General features: G+C 37.5%; 1 long non-coding RNA gene across 3 annotated transcripts in view; it reads right to left on the bottom strand.

Moving 5' to 3' along the window:
- Window positions 1-5,805: 5,805 nt before the first annotated feature.
- Window positions 5,806-18,165, bottom strand: part of LOC112659167 (uncharacterized) — a 48,454-nt gene continuing 36,094 nt past the window's right edge. For 2 of the 3 annotated variants that reach the window (XR_004805842.2, XR_003136240.3), the window contains exon 4: window positions 5,806-6,155. This is a non-coding gene — a long non-coding RNA (uncharacterized LOC112659167). The remainder of the gene's footprint in view (window positions 6,156-18,165) is intronic. The other variant, XR_003136241.3, reaches the window with a different exon arrangement.

Below are 18,165 nucleotides of genomic sequence, written 5' to 3'. Positions count from 1 at the left end.
TGCATCACTGACCATCAGGGAAATACAAATCAAAACCACCATGAGATCCCACCTCACAGCAGTGAGAATGGGGAAAATTAACAATACAGGAAACCACAAATGTTGGCGGGGATGTGGAGAAAGGGGAACCCTCCTGCACTGTTGGTGGGAATGTGAACTGGTGCAGCCACTCTGGAAAACTGTGTGGAGGTTCCTCAAAGAGTTAAAAATAGACCTGCCCTACGACCCAGCAATTGCACTGCTGGGGATTTACCCCAAAGATACAGATGCAATGAAACGCCGGGACACCTGCACCCCGATGTTTCTAGCAGCAATGTCCACAATAGCCACACTGTGGAAGGAGCCTCGGTGTCCATCGAAAGATAAATGGATAAAGAAGATGTGGTTTATGTATACAATGAAATATTCCTCAGCCATTAGAAATGACAAATACCCACCATTTGCTTCAATGTGGATGGAACTGGAGGGTATTATGCTGAGTGAAGTCAATTGGACAAACATTATATGGTTTCATTCATTTGAGGAATATAAAAAATAGTGAAAAGGATTATAGGGGAAAGGAGAGAAAATGAGTGGGAAATATCAGGGTGACAAACCATGAGAGACTCCTAACTCTGGGAAACGAACAAAGGGTAGTGGAAGGAGAGGTGGACGGGGGGATGCGGTGATTGGGTGATGGGCACTGAGGGGGGCACTTGATGAGATGAGCACTGGGTGTTATAGTATATGTTGGCAAATTGAACTCCAATATAAAATATACAAAAATAAAAGGCCAAGATTTAAAAAAAGAAAAACAGCTATGTGGCAATGGTGTCATGGTACCTCTCAGATTGCACTTGACAAAGAACCTTCTGTTTGGCTGTAATGAGCACAGTTAGCTGACAGCTTTCTAGCCCCCAGTGGTTAGCACCTTGGCCTCATCCTTTCAAGCCAAGGCCTTGCTCTCTCTGCGCCGTCAGTTCCCAGCCAAGACCTGGGCCCAGTGATGCTCACGAACCGGCTAATGTTAACACAAGAGTCTGCAAGGTGTCCTGCATCCTTCCCTTATGGGATCCTGCTTTATTCCCCCCTATATTTCTCACAGGAGTTATTCATAGTAAGACTCTCTAGTCTTCCTAACTCCTGCCAGCGTCAGCTACCTGGTGGCCCACCCCACCTGTGGTGCATACAACCCCCCCCACCAACCCGCCCACCATGTAACCTGGAGCAGCAGCCTGTAACCTCCTATTTCCTCAGTGATACATCACGTTAAGTGGGATATACAAAACCATTCATAGTCTCGTCTATATTCAGGTCAGATTTGCCTCTGATCCATCTACAAAACCGATTTTCAGCCTTTTGGACTTTGGAGTTGTGGTTAAGGAACTGTGGACCTCATTATTTATGAGTACTCTGTTTTCTGGAGATCACATAACTTGCACAGATGCACATAAACCAGTTGGTGGAAGCACTGATGTTTGAGTGTCCCTACCTGGTCCTGCAAGCTCACTCAGGCTCAGCAATGCAACTCTGAGAATGTTTGGTGGACTGGTAACAATCAATTTTACAATGTTTACTTATAGGCTCCTGAGTGCCTCAGTGGTTGTATGTCGTGATCTCGGGGTCCTAGGTCAAGTCCCACATCAGACTCCCCACGGGGAGCCTGGTTCTCCCTCCAGGTCTCTGCCTTTGTGTCTCTCATGAATAAACAAAAAATAAATGTCTGCCCGCTGCATGCAGATCATTATTCTAAATGCTGTATATGTTTCGTGTCCAGTAGACCTCATTATTACATGATCTGTAAACTTGAAGTCAAAGTATCTCCAAGAAACTTTAATTAGCAATTGTTTCCAGTCTTTTTAAATAGCAAAACTCTTTATTCAGATTAGATTGCATAAAAGTTGCAATAGGTAAACGAGATCACTGACTGAACTGATTAAAACTTGGGAGGGGAAGAGGGAAGGTTATGGAACCCAAGGATCCCGTCCTCCTTCCCCACAAGGATAAACTCCACTTTCCTCTGTAAGTACTCCTGAGAGCCCCATCTAGGCCAGTCCTTCACTGGCAAAGAAGCTGACCCCTCCAAAGCCATTCAACTAATGAGTAGTTTCATGAAAAGAATCTAAACATTAGGACTCCTTACCCACAATATTTCCTTTTTTTCACCCAAAATGACACAAACCAAAATGGTCTATGCATAAAAAAGGATACAAACACCACACACTGGAGAGATGAATCACCAATGAGAATTCATTTGATGCAATTAAAGCTTCTTTGTGTTATGAAAGCCACTCCCATTATTTGGTGTATACACAGTGGCGTTTTTTGGAGAGAACATTTTCTGCCATAAGTTATATTAAATATTACCAACACCTCATGTCTTTAGAAATGCTAAGTAAGCGCTTAAGAGATTTAATTTCCTCATAGAAATTATCAATTATCAATAGGGCACATGGCTGGTTAAGCAGTTGGTTAAGCATCTGACTCTGGGTGAGATCGAGCCCCCTGCACCTGGCCAGGTGCTCAGCCAGGAGCCTGCTTGGGATTCTCTCCCTCTGCTCCTCCCCCCACTTGTGTGCATGCATGTGTGTACACGTACTCTCAATAAATAAATCTTTTTAAAAATTACCATTATAATACATTTAGCTATTTCCAACCGTGTCCTCTGACAATTTCATTTGAAAAGTGTATGAGAAATTTCTGAGCATATGCATTTAAGGAAGGATTTAGAGGAGTGCTTTTTAAATTTTAATGTGAATTTGAATCATCTGGGGATATCCATAAATGGCAAATTCTGATTCAGTAGATCTGAGGGTGGGATGAAGAAATTCTGCATTTCTAAAGGCTCCCAGATGAGGTCCTGGAAGCTGTTTGAATGGCAAGGATTTGGAATGCTTAGAAGGCTATCATAGATTTACATACCTTTTACATCTAAACAGGAATTACTGATTTGGGGATTTTAATGTCTTATTATACAGGACTGCTGTTGGCTAGCAGTGTGTTGTAAATATGTTGTAAAATTCTTGTTATTCCTTTGAAAATGCCTTGACCAATGACTCTTAACTCTGATGTACCATTAGAATCACATGAGGAGTGACTGTAAAAATGTACAACCACCAGACAGCACCACAGTGATTCTGATTTAATTTGTGCAGGCATCCATATATTTGGGATGTGTGTTTTTCTATTTAGTTCTACGCAATTTCATCACCTGTAAAATTTGTGGATCCCATATGCAGTGAGGATAAATAATGTTTCCATCTCAGTGATCACGTTGCCCTTTATAACCACACCTGCTTCCCTACCAGTTTCCTCCACTTCCTTAACTCCTGGCAACCACTAATCTATTTTCCAGTTCTATAATTGGGTCATTTCAAGATTGTTATGTAAATGGAATTATACAGTATGTAACCTTTTGGCATTGGTTTTTATCACTACATAATTCTCTGGGAACTCTTCCATATCGTGTGTATAAATAGTTGGTTCCTTTTTATTCTTGAGCAGTATTCCAAGGCATAGATATGCCACAGTTTAATCATTCACCCCTTGAATAGCGGGGGGGATAATGTGAAATGCCCTGGCCCAGTATGATGTTCATGGATCTCTGGATGAGATTACCATTTGAACCAGTAGAGTGAGTAAAGCCATTTGCCCTCCCCAGTGTGAGTGGGCCTCATTCATTCCCAGTTAAAGGTCTGGATACAACAAAAAGGCTGAACCTCTGAGTAAAGGGGAGCTCCTCATGCCTGAATGCCTTGACCTGAGATATCCATCTTTTTCTGACTTTGGACTCAAACTGAAAGTGTCTATTAGCTTGAATCTTGAGCCTGCCTGCCCTCAAACTGGAACTCCTATCATCAGCTCTTCTGGTTCTTTTTTTTTTTTTTTTTTTTTTTTTAAATATTTTTTTCTTTTTATTTATTTATGATAGTCACACAGGGAGAGAGAGAGAGAGAGAGAGAGAGAGAGAGAGAGAGGCAGAGACATAGGCAGAGGGAGAAGCAGGCTCCATGCACCGGGAGCCCGACGTGGGATTCGATCCCGGGTCTCCAGGATCGCGCCCTGGGCCAAAGGCAGGCGCCAAACCGCTGCGCCACCCAGGGATCCCAGCTCTTCTGGTTCTATAGCTTCCCGACTATGGATCTAGAGAATTTTCAGCCTCTATAGTCACATGAGCCAATTCTTTATAATAAATCCTGTTGGTTCTGTTCCTCTGGAGAACCATCACTAATATGTTCCTTGTGTGGCATAAAGTACGTAGGTAAATGGTTGCTGAATCTGGATCTGAATCCAAGGGGGAATTGACAAATGACTAAACTTTTTGAGTCTTTAAAGGAAAGATATTTGATGGCACATTGTGATGGATGATGTATGGTTTAGGCAACTTGGCAGGGTGGATCACATGGGAGCAAAGAGCCCATTTTGTCATTCTCCCATTCCTTAGGAGGACTCCCCATGAGTATGAACACTAGGACCCAAGCCCTAACCTGGATTAAGCCATCAGGCACAGAGTTCATTGGACCAGAGAGAAGTCATGGAGTATTAAGTATTGAGGAACTTGTTGTTAGAACTTGGTTCTAGTCTTTACCTACCATTTAGTAGAACCAGTTACATTGACTTAACTTCTTGGACTCTCAGGATTTGTAAGTGTAAAAATGGGATAGTTGCTATGTGGTACATCTCATAAAAATAAAAGGATTATTAACAAAGATTAGGAATACAAAATATGAAAGGTCTTTATAAATCATCAGGCACTAGAACAACATAAACTGTGATTTTCCTTATTCCTGTTCTAGCAACACACAAACTGGTTTGTGCTAATCATCAGGAAACAAAAAATCAGGACAGATTGATGTGATACTTGAGAATGAAATACTGGCAGAGTTTCTCAGAACACAGTCTGAAACCTCCTGGCCCAGAATCACTGACAGTGCTGATTCCTGAACCTACCTACCAAACCAGGACCTTTTTAATTTTTTTTCATTTTTTTTTTTTTTTGTATATTTTTTCATTGGAGTTCGATTTGCCAACATATAGTATAACACCCAGTGCTCATCCCGTCAAGTGCCCGCCCATCAGTGCCTGTCACCCAGTCACCCCAAACCCCCGCCCACTTCTGTATCCACTCCCCCTTGTTCGTTTCCCAGAGTTAGGAGTCTCTCATGTGATATTTCCCACTCATTTTCTGTCCTTTCCCCTTTAATCCCTTTCACTATTTTTTATATTCCCTGTAGGAGTGAAACCATATAATGTTTGTCCTTCTCCGACTGACTTACTTCACTCAGCATAATACCCTCCAGTTCCATCCACATCGAAGCAAATGGTGGGTATTTGTCGTTTCTAATGGCTGAGGAATATTCCATTGTATACATAGACCACAGCTTCTTTATCCATCATCTTTCCATAGACATCGAGGCTCCTTCCACAGTGTGGCTATCGTGGACATTGCTGCTAGAAACATTGGGGTGCAGGTGTCCTGGCGTTTCCCTGCATCTGTATCTTTGGGGTAAATCCCCAACAGTGCAATTGCTGGGTCGTAGGGCAGGTCTATTTTTAACTCTTTAAGGAACCTCCACACAGTTTTCCAGAGAGGCTGTGCCAGTTCACATTCCCAGCAACAACAGTGCAAGAGGGTTCCCCTTTCTTCGCATCCTCTCCAACATTTGTGGTTTCCTGTCTTGTTAATGTTCCCCATTCTCACTGGTGTGAGGTGGGATCTCATGGTGGTTTTGATTTGTATTTCCCTGATGGCCAGTGATGCGGAGCATTTTCTCATGTGCTTGTTGGCCATGTCCATATCTTTTTTGTAAGCCCGGACATTTTTTTTTTTTTTAAGATTTTATTTGTTTGAGACAGAGAGAGAGAGAGAGAGAGAGAGAGAGAAGGAGGGAGAGAGGCAGAGACACAGGCAAAGGAACAAGCAGGCTCCCTGCAGGGAGCCCGACACAGTACTCAATCCTGGGTCTCCAGGATCACACCCTGGGCTGAAGGTGGCATTGAACTGCTGAGCCACCCAGGCTGCCCAAACCAGGATCCTTTTGAAGGAGTGGCTCATTTACATCCAAAGTTTGAAAACTTTTGTCTCTGCTCCTTGTAGGAAGTACTGTAACATCCAGGGATCCTGGGTTTGATCACAACTGGGCTAGTGAAGTGTGAAGTCAACATTCTGCATTAATCTTTGAGAAGGAAAGGAAAACAAAGGTGTTTATTGCACAGCCTTAAAGTAATGAGATCCAAATCGTGAAAATAAAGAAATATGTATAAAAATCTGCCATGCCATAGAACATCTCTTTCTTACTGTATTACTCTATTACTCTAGAGCGCCATTCTCTACAATGTGTAGGATATCACTCTAGGTTAGTAACTACAGCTAAAAGTAAATAGTAAGTTTATTTCTCCATCTCTGTTTATGCTTACAGTCATTAACAGTTTGGTATTTTATTTCATGTAACAAGTGGTGACTTAATTGCAGATGCAGCAGAAAAAAAAATGCTGATTTGGGGGTTCTTCTTTACTTTTTTACATGACCTTTCCCTTAGGGGAAATTGAGGAGAATAGATTTTATTTAGAAAGAATGTAAAGAATATAGATAACCTTCAAGTTTTTGACTTCCAAAAATATTAAGAAATAAAGTAGGCTTAATAACCTGAAAACACTACTGCTATAACATACAAGAGATTCTGAAGAAAAAAAATTACAAATTTATTTTTAGATGTATCACAGAACTCCTATAAGAAAGGAAATCTGCAGTGTGTGAAAAGTCAAGAGGGAGCCAGAAACCAAGAACTATCTAGAGCCTTAAGGCCAAATGCTTTTACTCGGGAATGAGGAGAGTGGACCCTTGGGAACTAGGAACTTGGGTTTAAATGGCAAATGGGGTTAGAAAATGAAGCTGTGGGCCTATATAAAGTGAGTAGTATTGGAGATGAGACCTTCCAAATAAAACCAAAATTTAGGACAGGTACATACTTGGTGAAGAAGGAAAAAATTCACCGTTTGACCAAGAAACTACACTATCTGGCTCAGAGTTTCAATCATGGAAAGAAAAATTATTGCTTTCATACAAGTTATATTTCTGAACTAAAAAACAATTTAGAAAATCAATAGCATAAAGCAGTCCATTAACTGTATTTGTAGGTTTGAAACATACTTATAAATAATGGATACATCAAAAGAAACCACAATGGAAATGAGATAATATTTAGAACTGAAGAAAAATCTCCTAGGCTACAGATAAAGTAATATTTTGAGGGAAATATATAGTTCTAATAGCTTTTTATTAGTAATAAAAATAACTACAAATTAGCTGAATATCCATCAATGGCAATTAGGGAAAATCTATTCAGTGTATTCAAGGAAGTGAATAAAATAATAAAGTTGATACTAGAAATTAATAACAAATACTAATCAATTGATTCTTTGAAGAAACTGAAAATAGGTAAATTTCTGAAAGCTTAATCAAGCTAATTTCCATCTAAGGCATAAAAGTGTAACAAAACACACTGATAATGTTAAATATATAGTCAAAGTGAGATTCTGTAGTATGTGAATGGTGCATAATTCATTTAACTCTAGTTTAAAAGTTAAAAAACAAATGTAGTAAAACCATAACTATAATATCTGTACTTGTAAAATTTACAATATAAAAATATATAAATCTTAACACCAATAACCTAAAATGCATGGCAGAAGAGAAAGTATAAAGCATAGAAATTCTATTGGATAGTTTAAAATAGGGTGTCAGGAATTTAAGATATTTTAGCAAGTCTCATGGTAACCACAAGGAAAAAACTATAGTAACTACCCAAAAGAACATGATAAGGGATTCAAAGTATGCTGATACCACAAGATATCAAAACACACACAAAAAGGATAGCAGGATAAGAAGCAAAGAACAATGGATCTACAAAACAACCAGAAAACAGTTAATAAATGGTAATAATAAATTCTTTACTTATCAATAATTACTTTAAGTGTAAGTGGATTAAATTCTCCAACAAAATATATGGAATAACTAAAAGGATTTTAAAAATCACCAATATGCTGCCTACATTTAGCCTTAAAGATACACATACACTGAGTAAAGGATGCAAGTAGAAATTTCAAGCAAATGGTCACTAGAAAAACAAAGCAGATACTTTGATACTTCTATCAGACAAAACAGACTTCAAAACAAAAATGGTATAAAGAGACAAAGAAGGTCGCTTAATCTTAACAGGGTCAAATCCACCAAGAAGATATGACAATTATAAACACTTATGTGACCAAGAGCTGAGCACCTAAATACATAAGGCAAAAACTAATAGAAATAAAAGGAGCAATAAACAGCAATAAGATAGCAGTTAAGGACTTTAATACCCAACCCTCAATAATGGATAGATCATCCAGACAGAGTCAATAAGAAAGCAGATTTAAACAGCACTTTAAACCAGAGAGAACAGAGAAATACAGAACATTCTATTCAACAACATCAAAATATATATTTTTCTCAAGTGCAGATAGAACATTTTCTACAAGAGAGCATGGTTTTGATCACAAAACAAGTCCTAGAAAATTAAAGAAGACTGAAATCACACCATTTATTTTCTCTGACCACAATGATGTGAAGCTGGAAATCAGTAACAACAAAAAAAATTGAATAATTTATCAATACACAGAAATTCAACAACACTTTCCTGAACAACCAATGGATCAGAGAATTTAAAGGGGAAATCAAGAAAATGGAAACACAATATACCAAAATTTATGAAATGCAGCAACAGTGGTTTTTAGGAGAGAAGTTCATAGCAATAAATGCCTACATTAGGAAGAAAGATACTCCCCCCACACACCAAAAAGCAAAACAAACAAAAAAACACCCAACCTATCTCTATCTCTTAATGAAGTAGAAGGAAGAACAGAGACCAAATTTAGAAGAAATAATATAGAGCAGAAACAAATAGAGAACAGGAAAACAATAGAAATGATTAACCAAATTAAATATTTTTTTAAAAAGAGAAACAAAATGGACAAACTTTTACCTAGACTAACCAAAGAAAAAAAGAGGACCCAAATCAATAAAATGATGAATAAAAAAGGAGATATTAAAACCAGTGATACCACTGAAATATAAAGAGCCATCAGAGGCTGTTATGAACAATGGTATGCCAACAAATTGAACAACCTAGAAAAAAATGGAAAAATTCTGAGAAACTTACAACTCACCAAAACTGAGTCAGGAAGAATAAAAAATCTGAATAGACTAATTACTGGTAAGGAGACTGAAGCAGTAATCAAAATTCTCCCAATACAGAAAAGCCCAGTCCAGATGTTTCCTTGGTGAATTTTACCAAACACTTAAGAATTAATGGCAGTTCTTCTCAAATTTTTTCACAATATTGTGAAGCAGGGAACACCTCAACACATTTCATGAGGCCAGCATTACTTTTATAACAAAGCCAGAATAGGACACTGTCCAAAAATGTCCAGAGACCAGTATCTCTGATGAATATAGATGCCAAAATTCTCAACAAAATACTAGCAACCTGAATTCAATAGCATATCAAAATATGATTTACATAACCAACCATCCTTGAATGCAAGGATGTTTGAACATATGCAAAACAATCAATGTAATGCAGCACATTAATTGGATAAAAGAAAAAAAATCATGTTCATATCAATAGACACAGAAAAAGCACATTATACAATTCAATATACATTCATGGTAAAAAATCTTAACAAATTAGATATAAAAGATACATATTTCAACATAATGAAGGCCATATAGGATAAGCTTACAGCTAACATTATACTTAATAATGAAATGTTGAAAGCTTTTCCTGTAAAATCAAAAATAAGACGAGTGCCCACTTGTACTGTTCTTATTCTACATTGTGGAAATCCATGCCAGAATAGTTAAGCAAGAAAAGGACATAAAATGCATCATAATTGGGGAAAAATATCTCTATTTGAAGATAACATGATTTTATATAGAAAAATACTAAAGAATGCACACACAGATCAATGAGATCAGTAAAGCCATGGGACACAAAATTAACATACAGAATTAGTAATTTTTCCATACATTGATGACAAATTACCTAAAAGAATTTAAAGAATTGATACATTTTTAAAGCTTTTATTTAAATTCTAATTAACATATATTGTAACATTAATTGCAGCAGAATTTAGTGATTCATCACTTACAGATAACATCCACTGCTAATCACAAGTGGTCTCCTTAATACCCACCACGCATTTAACTCATGCCTCCTGCCCACCTCCCCTCCAGCAACCCATAGTTTATTCTCTATAGTTAGAGTCTGTTTTATAGTTTGCCTCTCTCTCCCCACCATGTTCATCTGCTTTGTTTCTTAAATTCCACATATAAGTAAAGTCATGGTATTTTCCTTTCTCTGACTGACTTATTTCACTTAGCATCATGCACTCTAGCTCCATCCACATCATTGCAAATGGTAAGAGTGCATTCTTTCTGATAGCTGAATACACACACACACACACACACACACACACACCTTAGCTTCTTCATCTACTCATCAGTTGACGGGCATTTGGGCTTTCTCATAATTTGACTATTTTTGATAATGCTACTATAATAACATCAGGATATCTGGGTCCCTTTGAATATGTATCAAGATTCCAATGGTATTTTCATTTTTACAGAGCAGAAAAAACAGTTTAATATTTATACAAACTGCCAAAACTCCAAACAGCTAAAGCAACCCTGTGAAAGAAGAATAAAGCAGGAGGCATCACACTTTCTGATTTCAAGCTGTAGTATAAAGCTATGATAATGAATACTACATAGTACTGGCATAAAAGCAGACCAATAGATCAATGAAACAGAACTGAAAGCCCAGAAATAAACCCAAGAATATACAATCAATTAATATTTTACAAAGAAGCCTGAAATATTCAATGAAGAGAAATCAGTCTCTTCATTTAGTGCTGCCAGGAAAATGGGACATTCACATGTAAAAGAATGAAAATAGATTCCTATCTTATATACTCATGAAAATGGATTAAAGACTTAAAAAGTTCTGTGATGTGGATCTTGGAAATGATTTTTGGATAGGACACCTAAAGTAAAGGCAATAAAATAAGAAGTGGAACTTACTTCAAACTTCAAAGCTTCTACACAGCAAAAGAAGCAATCAACAAAGTGAAAAGATGACTTACGGAATGGGAGGAAATATTTGCAAAACATGCATCAGATAAACATTTAATATCCAAAATAAAGAACTTCCACAGCTCAACAGCAACAAATAAAAAATAATCCAATTAAAATGGATAAATGACCTGAAGAGAAATTTTTCCAAAGAAGATAAATGAATGACCAACAGGTGCTAATAAAGGTGATGACCACAGTTATCAGAGAAATGCAAATCAAAACTACAATGAAATATCATCTCACACTTGTTAGGAAGGCCATCAAAAGGACAAAAGATAACCAATGCTGGGAAGAATGTAGAGAAAAGGAAACATTTGAGCACTGCTGGGGGGATTATAAACTTGCAAAGCTGCTATGGAAAACAGTATGGAGGTTCTTCAGGAAATTAAACATAGAAATATCAGTTCTGGAGAAAATGGCAGAGAAGGAGGATCCTAAGCTCACTCTGACTCACAGATATACTTATATAACACCCATAACAGTGTAAATAACTCAAGAAAGACACAAAGACAGGCAGAAAAGACTCTCCACAGCTAATTGTAGAGAAGAGTTCACACTGAAAATGGTAGGAAGAGCAGAGACATGGCTGGGAAACAAGCTGACTCACAAGACTGTCTGCAGGAGGAAAGGACACAGCAAACACAAAGAAGAGGGAGGATCAGACCCCACACCAGGCACCTCAGGCACAGGGGACCAGCACTGGGACAAATCCCTACATTTGGCTTTGAAAACCACAGGGGTCTAACTTCACAAGTTTTTACAATCAGTGGGGCTCAACATGGCAACTTTAAAAATCAGCAGGCTCAGCTCTGGGACAGCCAGAAAGCAGTAGGAAAATGAGTTCTTATCCTTAAAGAGTCAGAGCATAACACATAGCCCCACTGAGATATAGCATAGAGATAGCAGTTTGAAGAACACCTGGGGTATGTGAGAAAAGACTTATTTACTAAACTCAGAATGTGTGCTAGAGGGACAGGGGTCTCTAGGGACTTCTCTAAGAACAAAAGAGCTGGCAAGCACCATTTCTCACCCCACTCCCTGGCCTAGATAACCCCACACATGTGAGAACCAAAATGAATATTTTCCACCAAGCTTGCTAACAGTGCCTGCTCCCCACCTCTCACATTCTCATGCAGATCCAGCCCATCCAACCCACCTTCAGCAAGAGTCCATTTATAGTGGTGTCACTATAAAGCTGGACAGTATCACTCCAAAGTGACTCCTATCCTGGGAAGAGGGGAAGATAACCACACACACCAGTTTTACTGTGGCCCCAGGAGTGGTCTGGTGGCAGACATCTGGTATGACTTCAGGTCCTGCCCACCAATGAGAGCCTCTCAGGGAACAACACAGGCAGAGAAACCTGCAGGTCAGTGGGACTGCATCTATGGCAAATGCCTGGTCTGTCAACTCAAGTGCAAAGCAGTCTCAGACTAGCCCATTAACAACACAGGGACCAAACACTGCCCACAATAGGCAAATATAGTTATTGCAGATGACTGGAATGAAGGCAAATGTGGCTCAGCCAACAACAGTAGGTGCACACAAAGTGCAAAGGAGACATTCTCCTGAAGTGCCAGATTCTGGTGGACAAGAACAGGACCTTTTCATAAGGCCACTACTTTCAAGAGCAGGAGACATAGCTGATTTCATAACATATAGAAACAAATACAGAAAGCTATACAAAATGAGGATAAAGATAATTATGTCCCAAATGAAAAAACAGAACACATTCACAGCAAGAGAGCTACACAAAATGGACATAAGCAATGTGCCTGACAGAGAATTTATTTATTTTATTTTAGAGAGAGAGAGAGAGAGAGAGCACATTCAAGCAGAGGTTGGGGAGGGGCAGAGGGAGAGAATCTTTACTCCATGCTGAATGCAGAGCCTGACATGGGGCTTGATCTCACAACCCTGAGATCATGACCTGAACTGGAATCAAGAGTCAGATGCTTAGCTGACTGAGCCACCCAGGCACCCACTGACAGAGAGTTTAAAATAATGGTTATAAACATACTCACTGGACTTGAGAAAAGAGTGGAGGATCTTAGTGAGACCTCAACAAAAAGAAAATACAAAAAAGAACAAATCAGAGATGAAGAACTCAAGAGCTGAAATTAAAAATACACTATGGGAATGAAGAGTAGATTAGAAAAGGCAGAACGGATCAGTGACCTAGAAAACAGAAATGAAAAGCAATTAAGATGAATGAGAGAAAGAAAAAAAAGAGTAATAAAGAATGAGAATAGGTGAAGGAAACTCAGTGATAATAACAAGCATGATAGCATTTGCATTATAGGGATCCCAGGAGGAAAAGAGAGAAAAGGAGGCAGAAAATTTTATTTGAAGAAATAATAGCTGAAAACTTCTAAAATCTGAGGAAGGAAACACCAGATCCGGAGGCACAGAAAGGCCCCAACAAAATCAACCCAAAGAGGTCCATACCAATACATAGAATAATTCAAGTGGCAAAAAGTAGTTACAGAGAACTCTAAACGCAGAAAGAGAAAAGAAAGCAGTTACATATAAGGGAAGACTCACAATGTGATCAGTGGATTTTTCAGCAGAAACTTTGCAGTCCAAAGGAGAGTGGCATGATATATGCAAAGTGCTGAAAGGAAAAATAAAACCAGCAACCAAAAATACCCTAGCTAGCAAGGCTATCATTCAGAATAAGAGAGATAAAGAGATTCCCAGACAAACAAAAGTTAAAAGAATTCATCACCACTAAACCAGCTTTAGAAGAAATGTTGAGGGAATTCTTTGAGTGGAAAGAAAAGACCACAAGCAGGAGTAAGAATAGAAGGAGGCACAAATACAGTAAAATCAAGTATATCTATAAGAAATCACTCAAGTGGGACACCTGAATGGCTCAGTGGTTGAGCATCTGCCTTTGGCTCAGGTCATGATCCCGGGGTCCTGGGATAGAGTCCAGCATCAGACTCCCTGTAGGGAGCCTGCTTCTCCCTCTGCCTGTGTCTCTGACTCTCTCTCTGTCTCTCATGAATAAACAAATAAAATCTTTTTTAAAAAATCACTCAAGGGATTCACAAAATAAGAGAATGTAAAATATGACAACATATACCTGAAGTATGAGGGAAAAGAAGTTAAAATTTAATACTTTCAGAATTGGTTCAAACTTAAGTGACCAACAACTTAATGTAGACTACTTTAACGCATTATATATTATATGTGGACCTAATGTTAGCCATAAATAAAAGAACTTTAATAGACTTGCAAAGAAATAAAGTCAATCCAAATCTATTGTTAAAGAGAGCCAGCAAATCATGAGACCAGGGAGCAACAAAGGAACATAGAAGTGCTACAAAACCAACATTAAAACAAGTAACAACAACAACAACAACAAAAAAAAAGTAACAAAATGGCAGTAATTACATACTTAATAATAACTTTAAATGAAAATGGATTAACTGCCTCAAAAGACAAAGCATTGCTGAATGCATAAAAAAAGCAAGACTCTTGTACAGACTACCTATAAGAAAGTCATTTTAGATCTAAACACAAGCAGATTCAGGGTGAAGGGGTGAAAAAACCATCTCTTATGCAAATGGAAGTGAAAAGAAAGCCAAGGTAGCAATACTTAGACAAAGCAGCTTAAAACAAAGACTATAACAAAAAATAGAGAAGGACACTGTTTAATCATAAAGGGAATAATTTAACAAGAAGATAGAACAATTCTAAATATTTGTGCATCCAATATAGCAGCACCCCAAATACAGAGAACAGCTATTAACAAACATATAAGAAGCAATCAATAGTATCTAGTACTAGTAGGAGACTTTAACACCCCACTTACATCAATGGCTAGATCAACCAAACAGAAAATCACAGAGGAAACAGTGGCTTTGAATGATACATTGGACCAGACGGATCTAACATACATTCAGAACATTCCATCCTATAATAGTGGAATACACATTCTTTTAAGTACACATGAACTTTCTCCAGAACAGACCACATGTTAGACCACAAAACAAGTCTCAATGAATTCAAAAAGAATGAAATCGAATCATCTATCTTTTCAGACCACAACATTATGAAGCTAGAAATCAACCACAAGAAAAAAATTTAAAAAGAACAAAAACACATGGAGGTTAAATAACATACTATTAAACAATGAATGGATCAACCAAGAAATCAAAGAGAAAATAAAAAAACTACAATAGTCCAAAATCTTTGGGCTGCCACAAAGACTGTTCCAAAAGGGAAATTTATAGCAATACAGGCCTATCTCAGGAAGAAAAATCTCAAATGAACAAGCTAATGTTATACCTAAAGGAATTAGAAAAACAACAAACAAGGCCCCAAAACCAGCAGAAGGAAGGAAATAATAAAGATTAGAGTAGAAATAAATTAAATTGAAACAAAAAATCTATAGAACAGATCATTGAAACCAGGAGCTGATTCTTTGAAAAGATAAAAAAAAAATTTGATAAGCCTGTAGCCAGACACATCAAAGAGAAAGAGAGACAGAACTCAAACACAGAAATGGAAGAAAAATAACACCACAGAAATACAAAGGATTATAAGACAATATTAGGAAAGATATGCCAACAAATGAGACCATCTAAAAGAAACAGATAATTTCATAGAAACATATAACCTCCCCAAACTGAATTAGGAATAGGAAAGCTGAGCAGGCTGATTGCCATCAATAAAATTGAATTAGTAATAAAACAAAACTCCCAGCAAACAAAAGTCCAGGGCCAGATGGCTTCACAGGTGAAATCTACCAAAAATCTGAGTGACTCAGTGATTGAGAGTCTGCCTTCAGCTCAGGTCGTGATCCTGGGGTCCTGAGTCAAATTTGGCATTGGACTCTCTGCAGGGAGCCTGCTTCTCCCTCTGCCTATATGTCTCTGCCTCTCTCTCTCCATGTCTCTCATGAATAAATAAATAAAATCTTAAAAAAAAAAAAAGTTAATACCTATTTTTTTAAGCCATTCAAAAAAAAAAAAAAAAAAAAAAAAGAAAAGAAAAGAAAAGAAAAGAAAAGAAAAAAACCAGAAGAGGAAGTAAAGCTTCCTGAGGCCAGCATTACCCTGATACCAAAACTAGGTAAAGACATTAGGAAGAGATCTATAGGCCAGTATCTCTGATGGACATAGAAAAAATTCTTAAAATATGAGCAAACTTAATCCAATAATGCCTTAAAATATAATTCACCATGATCAAGTGGGGTTTATTCCAGGGATATGAGTGTGGTTCATTTGTAAATTGCATTGATTGATATATCACATTAACAAGAGAGGATTTAAAATCATATAATCATTTCAATAGAAGCAGAAAAAGCATTTGACAAAGTGCAATATCCATTCATGATAAAAAAAAAAGCCTCAACCAAGTAGGTTTAGAGGGAACATACCTCAACATAATAAAGGCCATACATGAAAAGCCCACAGCTAACATCATATTCAATGGTGAAAATTTCAGAGCTTTTTCCCTAAGGTCAGGAAAAAGACAAGGATGTCCACTCACCAGTTTAATTCAACATAGAACTGGAAGTCCTACCCACAGCAATTGGATCATGAAAAAAAATAAAAAGCATCCAAACTGATAAGTAAGAAGTAAAACTATTTGCAGATGGTGTGATAATATATACAGAAAACTCTAAATACTACATGAGAGAACTACTAGAACTGATAAATAAATTCAGTTATCACAGGATACAAAAATCAACATATAGAAGTCTGTTGTATTTCTGTAATGTAGTAGCAGAAATAGAAATTAAGAAAACAATCTCATTTACAATTGCACAAAAATAACAAAATACCTAGGAGTAAACTTACCAAGGAGGTGAAAAACCTGTATTCTGAAAACTATAAAAATTGATAAAAGAAATTGAAGGCGACAGAAACAAATGGAAAGACATCTCATACTCATGGATTGGGAGAACAAATGTTAAAGTTTCCACACTTCTCAAAGCAATCTACACATTTAATGCAATCTCAATCAAAATACCAATGACAGGGGAGCTTGGACGGCTCAGTCGGTTAAGTGTCTCCCTTATGTTCAGATCTTGATCTCAGGGTCGTGGGATAGAACCCCCACTGGCCTTCCTCCTCAGTAGTGAGTTTGCTCCTTCGTCTTCTGCTCCTCCTCCTGCTTGTGCATGCTCTCTCTCAAATAAATAAATAAAATCTATATTAAATAAATAAGTATTTATATAAAGTAAATAAAATCTATAGATAAATAATTTTTAACATACCAACGACATTTTTCACATAAGTAGTAATGGTACAATTTGTAGAGACACAAAATGCCCCCAAAAGCCAAAGCAATCATGAAAAAGAACAAAACTGAAGGTATCACAATCCTAGATTTCAAGACATACTACAAAGCTGTAATAATCAAAACAGTGTAGTATTGGCATGAAAATAGGCACATAGTTCAATGGTATAGAAGATAGAGCCCAGAAATAAACCCACAATTATATGGTCAATTAGTCTTCAATAAAGAAGGCAGTAGGTAATAGGAAAAACTCTTTTCAACAAATGGTGTTGGGGATACTAGACAGCTACATGCAAAAGACTGAAACTGGACCACTTTCTCACAACACACACAAAAATAAACTCCAAATGGATGAAAGACCTAAATTTGAGATAGGAAACCATAAGAATCCTAGAAGAGAACACAAGCAGTAGCATCTTTGATATCACCCATAATAATTTCTTTCTAGTTATGTCTCCTGAGGCAAGAGTGACAAAAGCAAAAATAAACTACTAGGACTATATTAAAATAACACTCCTCTTCACAGCAAAGGAAACAATCAACAAAACTAAAAGACAACCTACAGAATAGGAGAAGATACTTGCAATGATATGTTCAATAAGAGGTTAATACCCAAAAAATCACAGTTCAAAGTATTGCCTCACATCTGTCAGAAAGGCTAAAATCACATTTAGCAAGGATGTGGAGAAATGGAAACTCTCATGCACTGTTGGTGGGAATGCCAACTGAGGCAACCACTGTGGAAATCAGTACGGAGG

Source organism: Canis lupus, chromosome 16 (genome assembly GCF_003254725.2).
Source record: "Canis lupus dingo isolate Sandy chromosome 16, ASM325472v2, whole genome shotgun sequence".
NCBI classification, from domain to species: Eukaryota; Metazoa; Chordata; class Mammalia; order Carnivora; family Canidae; genus Canis; species Canis lupus.
This window is presented reverse-complemented; position numbering and strand designations above follow the sequence as displayed.